The sequence below is a fragment of the Castor canadensis genome, chromosome 1 (assembly GCF_047511655.1).
Source record: "Castor canadensis chromosome 1, mCasCan1.hap1v2, whole genome shotgun sequence".
NCBI lineage: Eukaryota > Metazoa > Chordata > Mammalia > Rodentia > Castoridae > Castor > Castor canadensis.
The window spans coordinates 169,901,146-169,915,200 of record NC_133386.1 but is presented as its reverse complement, the minus strand read 5'-3'; the positions used below and the strand labels follow the sequence as shown (position 1 = coordinate 169,915,200).

Here is a 14,055-nt window from a genome sequence, read left to right as displayed (position 1 = left end):
ATGGCTCCAAGGGCTGATCAGCAGCAGAGGGACATGGTGTAGATGAGGAAATTAACTAAAAAATAATACCATAGTTTTCCCCAAGACCACTCTAGGTCTCTCTTTTTATGTCTTGTGAAATTATTTTTAACTGACTTCATATGGATGTTTCAAACAACGTTTGGCTAGAATATGAATATGTGTGTTAGGCAAATCTGGTTTGAAGAATTTTCTTTGTAAAATTACCTCAAATTGGATTTGTATTTATATTTTTCTTTAACTCATAACCACACTTTGAACTCAGGGCCTCATGCTTCCTAAGCAGGCACTCTATCACTTGAGCTACTCCACCAGCCCTCATATCTACATTTTGGATACAGTTTCTTATACTTGATTTGACTTATTGAACTCTGTGAATAAAGAGAGTACCCAATAAACAGTACCCAATAAACTTACACAGTTGTATAAGTTTTAAGAGCTCTTTCATCCTTTTCTTACTTATGTGGGATTCCTATTAATGTCACAGGGATTTACTGTGATTGAAAGAAGGGAGACTGTGCCCTTGAAAAGTTTGTAGGCAGTCTTTAAGCATAAAAATGGTATCATATGTTTATGAACAATATATAAAAGTTCAAATAGCATTAACATGAACAAATAAAATAAGATGTTGGAGATACATCTTTTTTTCTGCAGTGCTGGGGATTGAGCTCAGAAAGATATGTCTACTTAAGCAATTAAAAAGAAATGGAGATAGAATTGAACTATCTGGGTTGTTGCCTCATTTGTTCACTTTAAAATTGGGAGAGTACAGGGAGAAGCTCACTTCTCAGGCTGAGTAACAGGAGTGCTTTTTCTTATATACAGATTCTGTATGACTTACCATTTCTTTTGCTGGGTGATTTTGTTGTTGCTCTCTTAAGATAGTTTGTCTCCACATCTACTCCTTTATTCTGCAGTTTGAGTCAGGAAAAACAGGTAAGTGTTTACTACATTTTACATCTAATTTTGGAGGAAAAAGGGGGCAGACAGGTTGGCCAGAGATGAGCACTTATTACATACTTTAGTGTTAAGTGGAATCTCTTTTTAATCTCAATGTAAATATTCAGTGAGGAATATACCTATTTTCTTCATCAACAGCATTTAAACAGACAAGGCTCATGCAAACCTTTGTTTTGAGGTTATGGACTACCTCCTTTATCACAGTATAATAGAAAGAAGGAAGAGAGAATGGAAGGCTTAGGCAACACATCCACTATTTTTTGAGAAAATACTTGACTTAGCAAATAGAAGAATAGTTCAATATTTGAAACCTTAGGCAGAAGGTGGGATCAACTGGCTGTTAATATGAATGGAGCTAATTCTAATTCACAGACTCTCCCTAGTATTTTAATTTAACCAGTTACTGCTAGTAAAGAAAACTATGAAGGAAAAAGTTAGTGGAAACAATAAACTTCAATTTGAAAAGTAATGAATTCTCCACAAAATGGTCACATATTAGAATTTAGAGTTTTAGGTCATACTTTAATCAAAGATAGTCATGATTAGCAGTCTAATATTCAAATATAAAGAAAAATATATAGTGTTATGTCACATTATACCATCATGCACACTATTTCAAACTTAGAAACATAGGATAGTAAACAGTTTGGTAGTGACCACTATAGTTTGGATATGAAGTGTTCTATAAACAGCATGGTGGGGTTTTTTTTTTTGTGTGTGGTACTGAGGTTTGTTTGAACACAGGACTTTTCACTGGTGGATATAATCATGGAGAGATGATTGGATAATAAGGGCTCTGATTTAATCAATGGATTAACCCACTGATGGATTCATAATTTGATGACATTATTGGGAGTTGGTGGGAACTTTAGGAGGTGGGTCTACTGGGAGGAAGTAGTCACTTGGGTTCATGTCCTTGGAGGCTATATCTTGCCCTGGGTTCCTCTCTGTCTGGATCTCTGCTTCCTGGCTACCATGAGATGAACAACTTTGTCCTGGCAAGCCCTCCTGCTGCCATGATGTTTTGCTTCACCACAGGCCCGTAACAATGGAGTCATGGACTGAAACCTCTCAAACCATGACTAAAATAGCTCCTTCCTCTCTTAAGTTGTATTCTCAAGAATTTTGTCACAGCAATAAAGGGCAGGCAATTACAGTGGCATACAAGGTTCAATGTCTACTTCCTAAGTTAAAGGTGGAAAGGTTCAGTTTTATCTGTCACCTCATGGAATTGATTTGACCATAGAATTAAGTCATAAGAACTAAATTGATAAGTGATTTGTTAGTATTCAATAAGAAGTTCATTCTGTTTAGTGAATTAGTTTATTGGGGAAGAAGATAAACTAGGATTAAATTTTTTTGGTAGCATTTCAGAAAAAAGGGATAATCTAAAATGATAGTATGAAGGTAGAAGAGGTTCTCCTTCATAGTAGTAGTTATTAGTGAATCACAACCTTTAGTGTAATAACCAGCAAGAGTTGTTTTGTTAGGACAACTTTTATTTTATTTATTTCAATTTTTTTTTTTTTTGGTGGCACTGGGGTTTGACCACAGGGCCTTGCACTTACCATTTGAGCCACTCTACCAGCGCTTAGGACTATAAAGGATGATGAGGGTTTCTTGTTTTTTTTTTTTTTTTTTTTTATTTTGGAGAGTTTTATATGTATATATATATATTTTTTCTACACACACACACGCACACACACACACACCCATCACACCCATCAATAGCTGTTGATATTTGTACCTTGTATTTATTTGTTTTTATTTTATTTATTAGTTCTCTCTTTAATCAATTATCATGCTTCACACATGAGTACAATCTTAACATAATGTGTCATGTAACACTTACCAATGTTCTCACAATTGATAATATAAATGAAGACTTAGACATCAAGATGGTGACAATGTGTTTTTTTTTTTGAGACAGGGTCTTGTGATCTAGCCAAGGCTGGCCTTGAACTTGTGATTCTCCTGCCTCTGCCTCCTGTAGTGCTGGGATTGTGCCAGGAAGCCTGGCTTGGGGGGGTGGATCTTGATGAATCTAAGTCAGTTATGGTTATACCATTCCTCTTGTCAGTGTAATTGCTGTTTAAAACAGACATGAACTGAGTTTGTGCCAATGAGATATGACAGGATGTATGCTAGGAGGTCTCTGGAAAAGATTTTTCTCCCTTCTTGTCACTAGACAATATAGCCTTTTTCTTCCTCTTTATATTATGTACCTGGGTGTATGATACAATCCTCAGAGCTGAAAGCTCTCTTTCTAGCAATGTGAGAATGGATTCAACATAAGAGGAGGGCAAAACAAAGAGAATCACTGAGAAGTAGAGCAAATGATTTAACAAATCACAGCTGGAGTCCTACATTTCTTGGCTTCCTGTTGTCTGAGCTAATATACTTCATTACTGATTAGGTCAATTTAAGTGGAATTTCTCTGTTATGTGTAGCGAAAGGCATCCTGATAACCATTTTCACCCTTAAAGTACTGACCTTTTTTTTCTTCTCCATTTCATTCAAATGGCCACACCATTTACTCAGTCACTCAAGTAGGAACCTTAGGACTCATTATTTCACTTTACCTACTTTATCCACATCTATCAGTAAATCCTGCAACCTGGAGGAGAAGAATAAGAGATAAAGAGAAGTATACGATTATTCCAAAGTTTCTGTCTTCATTAACTGGGAGAACGATGTTATTATTTACAAAAGTAAGGAGAAAGGAAGGAGGAATTGAGGATGCTGAGAAGGTAAATTTTATAAAATTGCTGAATTTGTCTTAATTGCTTTTCATTAAGTTTTAACTTGGAAATGCAGACAAATAAGCAAAATCACCACCACAACAAAACAAAGTAGTCTATTAGGAAAAAATATCAAACGTTTTAGGAAGAATATACTTAATCCAAATTTTCTACTAGGAATAACTTTTGATATTTTTTCTTACTTGTCTACCATATATAAAATGAAATAAAATAAAATAAATAAATCACAAATTCACAATAACACCTCTCCCGTTGTGTATGTAGTGTATCTTCTAGATGATGTTTTATCATCTTAATATTGACACTTAAAATTCAATAGCTAGTTAACATGTTTCAATGTTATATACATAAAAGTGAAAAGCCAGAGTGAAAATCCAATATATCTAGCAATTTTTCTTTTTTTTTTTTGTGGCACTGGGGTTTACTCAGGGCTTCACCCTTGCTAGGCAGGCACTCTACCACTTGAGCCACTCTATCATCCCTGTATCTAGCAATTTTATAGAGATTTGTACCACAATTTAAGATACTAACAATTATTACATAAAATTCTTTGAGTTATAAGCAACTTTGACTTTAAGTATTTATCTATAAATATTTATTAAATGTGTACTATGTATCAAGCACCGTGAAGTTGCAGAGATATAATCTCTGATTGCCAGGCAGAGTGGCATGTGTCTGTAGTCCCAGCTACTTGGGAGGCTGAGAAAGGAGACTTACTTGAGCCCAGGAACTCAAGACCAGCTTGGGCAATTTGGCAAGACCCTACCTCAAAAAAATACAATCTGTCCACAAGCATGGAAACAAATAACTACAATAAAATGTAAGTGCTATGACTGTAACAAGTTATAAGCACTTGTTTTCACTATAGCATGTAAGTAGGCTGTAGAAACCTGTTCATTCACTCTGTCTGTATATTATTTTTTGATGTAGATATTATCTCCTGTTATTCTTCTAGGGAGTCATTTTGTTTGTCCACAACAAAGTCTAACTAGCTCCAGGCCTATTAATATGGGACAAGAAAGCTGTGATTACTGAAAAGCTAGTTTTGGAGACATGTGAATATGCTCACTCCCTTTACTACATCAACTAAAAATGATATACTTTCACTCTCTGGCAATTATGGCTAGGACTGGATTAAGACAGTTTGAACCTTAATCTATATTAAGTGTAAAAATAATTCCACATAATAATAAAGGTTCACATTCTATTCATAAAAAAGATTACAGATGTTGGAGTGAGGAAAGCCTCTAATTTGCATATATGTACAATTACATTAAATTAACTGACAGGGGTAAATGGAGACAGAGTACAAAGGGGAAGAAGGTGAGTCTAAAAAAGAGGAAGAACTTCCCATCAGCTGGGCTTGCATTTAGATGACTCTGTAGGCACTTAAAATATGTTTAGTGTCTCATTCATTAATTCATTATTATCAATTAACTATTGAGTTCAGCTGGTGTTGTGGCATGTATCTGTAATCCCAGACCTGAGGAAGGAGGCTGAGGCAGGAGGCTCAAGAGTTAAAAGGTCTTCCCAGACTACGTAGTGAGTTCAACACCAGCCTGGGCTACAAGGCAAGACCCTTTCTCAAAAAAAAAAAAAAATTGAGTTCCTTAAAAATATAATAACAATAATAACTGCCAACACTAATTGACTGTTGCTATCTGCTAGACACAGTGCTATACACTTTATGTACCTTAGCTATCATATGTATACATTAAGGTAGGTCCTATCATTATTCCTATTTTATTTCCAATGTGCATTTTGAGGCACAGAGAGATTAAATGCTAGTAGTTCATCAGCTAGTAAATGGCAGAGTCAGGATCTATTCTTGAACGTTATGGTGCGTACCATTCATTAAGATAGCCTTTAGGGATTTAAAAGTAAATATGACAGGGTCTCTGGTCTCAAGGAGGTCACAGACTATTAGGAGAGAGAATGTATAGAAATAATTGCAGTACAGCATGATTAAACACTACAATAAAGCTATCTAGAGTATGGTGATTACATCAAGAGGAATGATGGGAGTGAAGACTTGATGAAATTTCAAAGTAGACCCTGTTAAATTAAAGGATGAGGTGTTTTTGGTCAGGTCTAGTGAAAGTAAACAACATTCCAGGTAGAAGGAGCAGTGGTTACAAGGGCTAAGCAAATTGTGGTTTGGGGTAGCATCCTGGGGAGAGAGGGCAGGGAAAGGAGGACAAGGATATGCCAGGCAGGTGGAAGAAGGTGTATGGAATTCTAGACATTTTTAATATGTTTATTTTCTGATAGGGCATGTCTCCATTAACTATTCAAAGAGAAAATAGGGCTGGGTTATGGCTTAATAGTGGCATGCTTGTCTAGCATGCACAAGGTCTTAGGTTCAATTCCCAGCACAAGAAAGATAGAAAGAAAACAGCCAACCCACTAACAAAATTCACTATGTAAATATGTAAACATACTCTTTTTTTTCTGCAATAGTTATGTTGCCCAGGCTGGCCTTGAACTGGCAATCCTCCCACCTCAGCCTCCCAGTTAGCCAGAGTTACAGGCATGTGCCACCATATCTGGCTAAAAATTTTTATTAAAAATTTTTAAAATTAAAAATTTTTTTTTAAACTTAAAATTTTTTAAATTTATTAAAATTTTTTAAAATTTAAAGGATTTAACCAGGGGCTGAGGATGTAGCTTAGTGATAGAGTGCTCGCTTAGCATACATGAGGCCCTAGGTTTGATCCCCAACACAGGAAAAAAAAAAAAAGAACTTATCCAACCAATACTTTTCATTTTGGGACTATCATTTTCAGATCATGGTATACGTGAATTTGTTATGCTGTATAAAAATCTTTTTAGCTATTTTGGCATAAATAACTGGCCCAGGTGGTTATCTACCCCATTGCTAGAATAAAAATCCTGGTGTTCAAAATGGAAGTAACAAGGCAGGCAACATATGTTACAGAATCAACTCTTAAGGTTTCTGTCTGTGAGGTACATGTTATGCAAGCTTTGAAAGACAAACTCACTTGGAGAGGTTCTCTACCTTAAAATGAGTCTTCACTGAGGCCTTCTGAGTCCTGTAGGCCTCACAAAGAATGGACCTGGGGCAGGTGGGTAAAGCCTTCCTTTAGGGTTTTCCCCTTTTAGTCTTCAAGCTCATCCTTCTTCCCTACATGGTCGACTAATATCATGAATTTAATTGCTGACAGTTATGGAGGGAGGTGGCATTGTTTCTAGTATGAATCTATAAGGCAATATGATAATCATATGCTAAACAAAAATTCTTTACAATGACAATATTATGATTTTAATAAAAAAAAGTTTGTTCCCTCACAGTTTTTCCTTATTTGAAGGGTAATTATTAAAGTTCATTTTAGTTTCCCATCCTTTATAATCAATCATTTTGAAACTTATTTCCAATTTCCTTCTGTTGTATACAATGGTGTAATAAACATCTTTTATATATAATTTTTTCTTATGTTATTTCCTTATACAAATTCTCAGGAGTGAAAGAAAAAACAGCATTTATAACTCTTCTTGTGTTTTACCATGTTGTTTTCTAAAAAGGTAACACCACTTGTCGAGGCACCCGAAGTATATGAGTGACCAATTTAATTGTCTCTTCACAAGTATTGGGCATTACAATTCAATAAAAATTTTGCTGATGTAATGGTAGTAAATTATTGACTCAAGTTTATTTTGATGTCTCATTCTTTGAGGAATGAGAAATGGTCATTTCATAGGTTTCTCATTACATATAAAAGAAACATTTCAAACATGGCTTAAATCAAGTGTAGTGTAAATAGGTACAACTTAAAAATATAAGGCTTTATACTTTATCTATTTTTATCCTTTTTTTTGCTGTTATGGGGATCAAACCCAGGGCTTCAGGCATGCTAGGCAAATGTTCTAGCACTGAACTTAATCTCCAACCTAGAATTTATCAAGTTTTATTAACCATTTCAATAAATTTTTAAAAATCCCATGAGTTGAAGTGATAATTACATAATCATAAAGTTTTCTTTGATCCTTCTGAGAATTCAAAGGTATATTTATAGTTTTAATCTGTGTACCTATTATTGGGTTCTATATTTTTCATTTTGATATTACTCACATTTTTATGCACTGAAACAGTATACTTATGTTTTAAGTTTAATTTATTGATATACAATGTAATTTTCCCAAGAAAGAGCTGCACCAGAATGGTTATTTAATTTTTTTTCACTATTATAAATAGCACTGCTATAAAAACTTTTGTACATACTATTACCTTCTGTCTCAATTTTATTTTTCTTTTTAATTACTGGGCAAAGCATATGGCTAGTTTTATTGTTTTGTTAACATACTGAAATTATTTTTAAGTGATCAACAAAGTTCTTGTTTTAAAATAGGCACGTCAATTGAAAGTAAGGTGCTTTCCACTAGAACAGAAATATCTATAGTGAATATTTTAGAAAAGGAGAAATGGCAACAGCAAAACAATTTTGAAAATTATTTTAAATCTTTCTTTTAAGAACGAGGTTATATTTTGTATTTACCACTTGTCTTGGACTGTGTTGCTATAACAAAATACTATAAACTAGAACATTTGTAAATAATAGAAATTTATTTCTCACAGTTGTGGAAGTTGAGACGTTCAAGATCAAAGCACCAGCAAGTTGTGTCTGATGAGGTTGGCTCTCTGCTTCCAAGATTGTACTTTGCTACTGCAAAGAAATGCTGTGACTTCAAAAAGGGGACAAAAAAAGGGTGGATACTCTCTGTCAAGTACTCTTATAAGGGCACCTAATCTTATTCATGAGAGCTCTGCCCTCATGACTCAATCATCTCCCAAAGGCCACACCTCATAATACTGTTGAATTGGGGATGAAGTTTCAACATGAATTTGGAAGATTTAGAAACATTCAAATCACAGTGCCAATCATTGGGAAAAGTGCAGTTAGAAGGGAATCTAGAGGTCATTAAGGTCAACTCATTAAGTTCTCTACTCCTTAGTTTTCGAATACACAAAAAGTGTATGGTAATAAGGCTGTTGTGGAGACTCAAATAGATAAGATATGTAAACCACTTAGCTCATTGTTTAGTACATAGTCAATTACCTGTAAATATTAGAATATAAGTGCGGTGGTTAGATACCATATTGAAAGTTTATATTGTATTTGTCCACTTATCTTAGTTTCTTTGGCATTTATATCCCAGGCATTGTGCCAGAATATAGAACGCAGAAGTGAAGACAATTCAACTGTATTTTCACGAAGCTTTTGTTCTAAGATACAGACAATAAACAAATATGCCAAGTTAGGTGGTGGTGGTATGGGAAATAAAGCAAGGTGGGGACAAAGTAGGGTATTATGTGGGTATTCCTACAGGATAATTGATGTTTAGGCAAAAACCTGAAGGAAGGGAAATTGTAAAAAGGTTTTCAGACAAATTACTTGCAAATAACGGTTATAATTTTTAACCATCAATTAACTAAAAAATTTTTTTGGTTAAAAATTTTCTTTCAGATATTGGTAGTAAGAATATGTAGGCCTGAAATGTATTCTTAATCAATATTCAAAATAACATATTGAAACACAGTGCTAGTAAGGTGCTGAAATAGGTGCAATCATCAGTATTAATAGTTAATTACTACCTTTTAATAGTTCACTTAAAAAAATAAGCAACACTTAATTTTTTGAATGGATAACACATTCATGTACTTCAAACATCCTCACAGTTCCCATTGTTTCCAACAGATAACATTTACTAGTATTTTAATCCTTCCAAAGACTTTTTTTTTTGGCGGTACTGGGATTTAAATTCAAGGTTTCTCCTTACCAACTCCAGTCCCGAAAGACTTTTTAAAAACACGGATATATGAGCCAACAGATGTACTTAAGGAAAAACATTGCACATTTAGCGATATCTTTCTAGGAGCTTGTATCTTAAAAACAAATCTATTACATTTCCTCAGGTCTATGGACCGCCAGAAAGACCGGAAGTGCCCTCGTCCAGGAACCTATGAACCGGAAGCGTTTGCTGGAGCCGGTGCCGTAGCGGAGGTACCTCGGTGGCTGCTGGCTTGGGCTTTGCGGAGCATAGTCAGGTTGTTTAGAACTTTCCACCGCAAGACGCTACTAGTCGGGCTGCCGGTCAGTCATGGTTCTCTTTCTGTTGTTAAAAAGAAGCTGCATTGTGCTATATGTGTACCTCGGGCGTTTGTTTCGTTTTAAATCTCCCTTTGCATTATGAACACTTTTGTCAGGAGGCCGGACTTTCTTGTGAAAAAACTTATTAAAAAGCCCGCTGCTCAAAGTTTGCGACATTTTGAACTCTTGTGAGGGAAACAACTTTCTTGGGTAGCTATTACCGGGGGACTATGTGAAGTAGAGTGCGGAAATTCTAGTGCGATCCCCGTAGCTCGCAAGGAAAGTTCTAGATTGTCCTTTCTTCTTCCGGTAACCTTTGTGTGTCCTCAGGTGGGGTTTGGCTCTGTCCCCGAGGCTGGCCTCCTGCCTCGGTCTCCCCACAATGATTTTATTTTTTAGAAAGACTTTGTACAGAGTGGGGTGCTGGCGCCCGTCACCCCAGTTGCGCAGGCCTAGGCGTCCCCTAAAATGGAGACGCTATCTGGAAAATAACTAGAGCAAAAAGGAGTTGGGGCACCTGCCTGGCGAGCGGGAGGCCCTGAGTTCAAATCCCACTGCTGCTAAAAAAAAAAGCAACGTGCTTAAATGGAATGAGTCTCTGGGAAGAAAGCTGCTGTCTCGCTAGCCCCCACCAGGCTGAATTGTGGATTTATTTATGTTATATTATTCTGAATTGTAGATTTAAATTAGTGTCATTGCCTCAGCTTTCACTTTGCTTTTGGAAAAAAAAGCTCGGCGGTCACTTGAAGGGCTTATGGGCACCTTTATAATCACACTGCATTTGGAAAGACAACGTGAAGAGTCGACTAAGAGTCTTCCACTTAGACGAGGAATTGAAATTCTCTGACGTTTGATTGCTGTTTTGCCTTGGTCGTGGCGCATTCCTGTAATCATTTGAAGGTGCGACCCTACGGAAATACTCGAATGTGAGAATCAGAATATACTCTGTAGTCCTTCAGTTCTTCTCTCCAGCCATTTCTTCTGCCCATTTGAGTGCTCATGTAATGCTCCCTGGTTTCAGGTTGGCCTGAGGTAGTAGCTGAATCCTGAAAAAGTAGACTTGCTACTCTGATCACTTAGGAAGTATGCGAATGTACCTTGAGGAAGTAGCTTAGTTTTTGTGCTAGGGTGATGTCAGGAAGGAACGTGGGTACTGAGTGGACTGTTCGACCGTAGTGCCACTAGGCGGCAGCATAGTGTTTGTAGTTTCTTCAGCTCTGTGCCCTAGCCCTGCTCATGCTGCGATGGCGTCACTCTGAGAGGGATAGATGTCGTATGCCGAATGTTTATTGCAGCGCCATGGCTTGGACTAAATTGCTTATGTGTATTACCCATTTTAATCGTAAGACAAACTCCAAGCCCTGCAGCATTGGCATTTCTTTTACTCTCTTTAGACGTATATCCAGCGGGAGAGATTAAATAACTCCGTAGCCAATAAGTGGTGGAACCAGACTTTGTGAAACCCAGGTGTTTAACCACTACTCCTGCCAACCAAATTAAAGTTATTGTGAGTTTGATCAAATTGTAAAGGTGCCACAGTTAAGACGAAAAGTAACATTATGGGTATTCAGAAGGAGGTGAGAATAGAACAATGGTTTTATACAGTGTGCCTCAAGACATTTGGGGATATGTGGTTTCCAACAGGTAGCATGTCCCAAATTGGGGTCCTAAGGAGCACTAGTCCTGTGAGATGATTAAAGTTTCCTGTGGCTAGAAATGCCCTAGGGAGTCACTAAGTTAGGCTCTGAAACTGTCCTGCGGTAAAGGAACATGTCATGGTTTTGTGTGTTTTTTTTGTTGTTGTTGTTTTTTGGTGGGACTGGGGTTTGAACTCTGGGAAAGGAACATGTTTAACCCAACTTTTTTTTGAACTCATGGCATTCCTAATTTTTTTTATTATAATTCACATTAAGAAATACATTTTAGGGGCTGGTAGAGTATGAGGCTCTGGATTCAATTCTCAGCACCAAAAAAAGAAAAAAAGGCCATTTTACATGCAGGCTAAAATAAAATACACATGAGGCTATGATTACCTTCACCACGAACAATGTATTCTTGCATTTTCTACTTTTTTATAGTCCTTTCATATAAAGAATTTGTGATCAGGACTCATTACAAAGATTTCTTGATTTATGAATGAGCCATAACCTGTAGTTTTAATGCACTAGACCAAAGGATCCTGTTTTTTGTGGATTACTTACTAAGGGAACACACTTTGGGAAACTGTAAGGGGCTATAGTTGAAGGGAGCAATTAATGTAGTGGTAAATATCTTTGTTGGCAGATTAGGTTTTTCTGTCAGTTTTTAGTTATAGTTGAATGAAACAGTTTTTCTACTGGGAAATTATTTTACATAATCAAATTAGGCTATGCCATTAGTGAAGTACGAACATAGACCCATTTTGTAGATTAGAATTTGCCAAAGTATGTTCTTTAGGATATTTGTTTCCCAGAATGTTTGCTTGCCTTGTGGGTAAAAAGGTGTTTATGGTTAAGGAAAACTTGGGAAAAATGTATTCTTAAGGTTTGTTTCCCTCTTAGAGTTTTATAAACCTTTAATAAACATGAAACAGTTAATGAAAAAATAACATGGCAACATTATAAATTGGTAAAATTACAAAATTATGTGGAATAGGCAATAAGGAAACAGGGCAATGTACACAATAAGATACAAATCATACAATCTGGACAGTAACGGTAGTTCAGAAAAGGAAGTTGGAGTACAAAGGATTCATAAGAAAAGCTTCACATGAGAGAGAGAATTTCATCTGTTTTTTAAAATATGTTTAAACAGAATATAGGGCAAGACATCCTCTATGAGAAAGCAGAACATGTGAAGGTGTTAGCTCAAGTTCCTTAACATGGCCTAAAAGACCCCCTAAGACTTGCCTGCATCTTGAGCCTCATTTCATCTTTCCCTAGTCTCACATGTTAGACTCCAACCTCCCTAAGCTGTTTTTAGTTCCTCATTTTTTCTATTTGTGCCCGTGTTTATGCTCTTTTCCCCTCTAAAATAACCTTGCCTAAATTTTTTTCTTTACTAATATTTTAACTTTTAAGATTTTTAAGTCTTAGCTCAGAAGTCAGTTTCCCCAGAAAGTCTGACCTTCCCACAATGTCCCTGATTTTCTTATGCTGGTTCAGAAATTTCTTCCTTGTGGTACCATAGTAGTCTCTACCACTGCACATGATCACATGGTATTGTAATTATTTTTGCATAATTATAATTGTAAAAATATGTTTCTCTACTAGAGGTCCTTGAGGACATGTCTTTATTTTATTTTATTTGAGACGGAGTCTTGCTGTTAGCCCAGGTTGACCTCAAACTAGTGATGCCCCTACCTCAGCCTCCTGAGTGCTGGGTGCTGGAATTACAAGGGTGTGTCTCCATGCCTGGCTTCTGTTTTCTTTTTTTTCCTCCTAATCATTACATTTTGGATATATAAGGGGCTCAATAAATGTTTGTTGAATGAATAAATGGATGTATTCTTTTTTTCTTTGTTTCCTTTATTTGCTTACATTAATATTTTCAGACTTTAAGGTATTCTTTAGTTTTGGTATTTTGAAGTTTAATAAGATCAGGTTTATGCTTTTTTTTTTCTTTGAGATGGGGTTTTGTTATGTTGTCTTGGTGCCTTGAACTTGCAATCTTCCTGTTCTCTGTCTTCCAAGTAGCTGGGACCACAGGCATGTGGCACCATGCTTGGCTTGTTTCTGAGATAAGGTCTTGCCTCTTTTTCCTGAGATGACCTCTAACCACCATCCTCTTATTACCTCTGCCTCACATGTAGCTGGGAGACTAATAGATAAGGAGCTTCCATGACCAGCATAAAATCCAATTTTTATAGAGTTACATGTGGCACCATCTAATCTGTTATTGTACTTATAACCGTTTTTACAATCAGGCTATTTACAAATTAACAACAAAATATAAACCTAGTTTATATTTATATTAATGAATGAGACTTGGGCCCTGGAACTTTGAATTCTGAAATGCTTAGAGCACCATTTAAAAAAATCCACCATTTCTCTTCTATCATGCCTAGTGTTATCATGTTTGGGGTTACACTCACTTGACTATATGCAATATCCTTTTTAGATTAAAAATATCTTGGGAGTAAAGACCATTAACTCAAATTTGTATCATCTGTATAATTTCTTGAACAGAAAGATTTAGTGAATTATTCATATTCCTTATTATCTCTATAT

At 36.0% G+C, this 14,055-nt stretch overlaps 1 protein-coding gene across 11 annotated transcripts in view; it reads left to right on the top strand.

The window, feature by feature from the left end:
• Window positions 1-9,716: 9,716 nt before the first annotated feature.
• Ccdc73 (coiled-coil domain containing 73) overlaps window positions 9,717-14,055 on the top strand; it is a 141,215-nt gene continuing 136,876 nt past the window's right edge. For 4 of the 11 annotated variants that reach the window (XM_074043863.1, XM_074043851.1, XM_074043814.1 and 1 more), the window contains exon 1: window positions 9,723-9,850. The gene's annotated coding sequence lies outside the window, so the exon portion shown is untranslated. Of the gene's footprint in view, window positions 9,851-14,055 lie in introns of all 11 variants that reach the window. The other 7 variants (XM_074043915.1, XM_074043874.1, XM_074043869.1 and 4 more) reach the window with 3 other exon arrangements.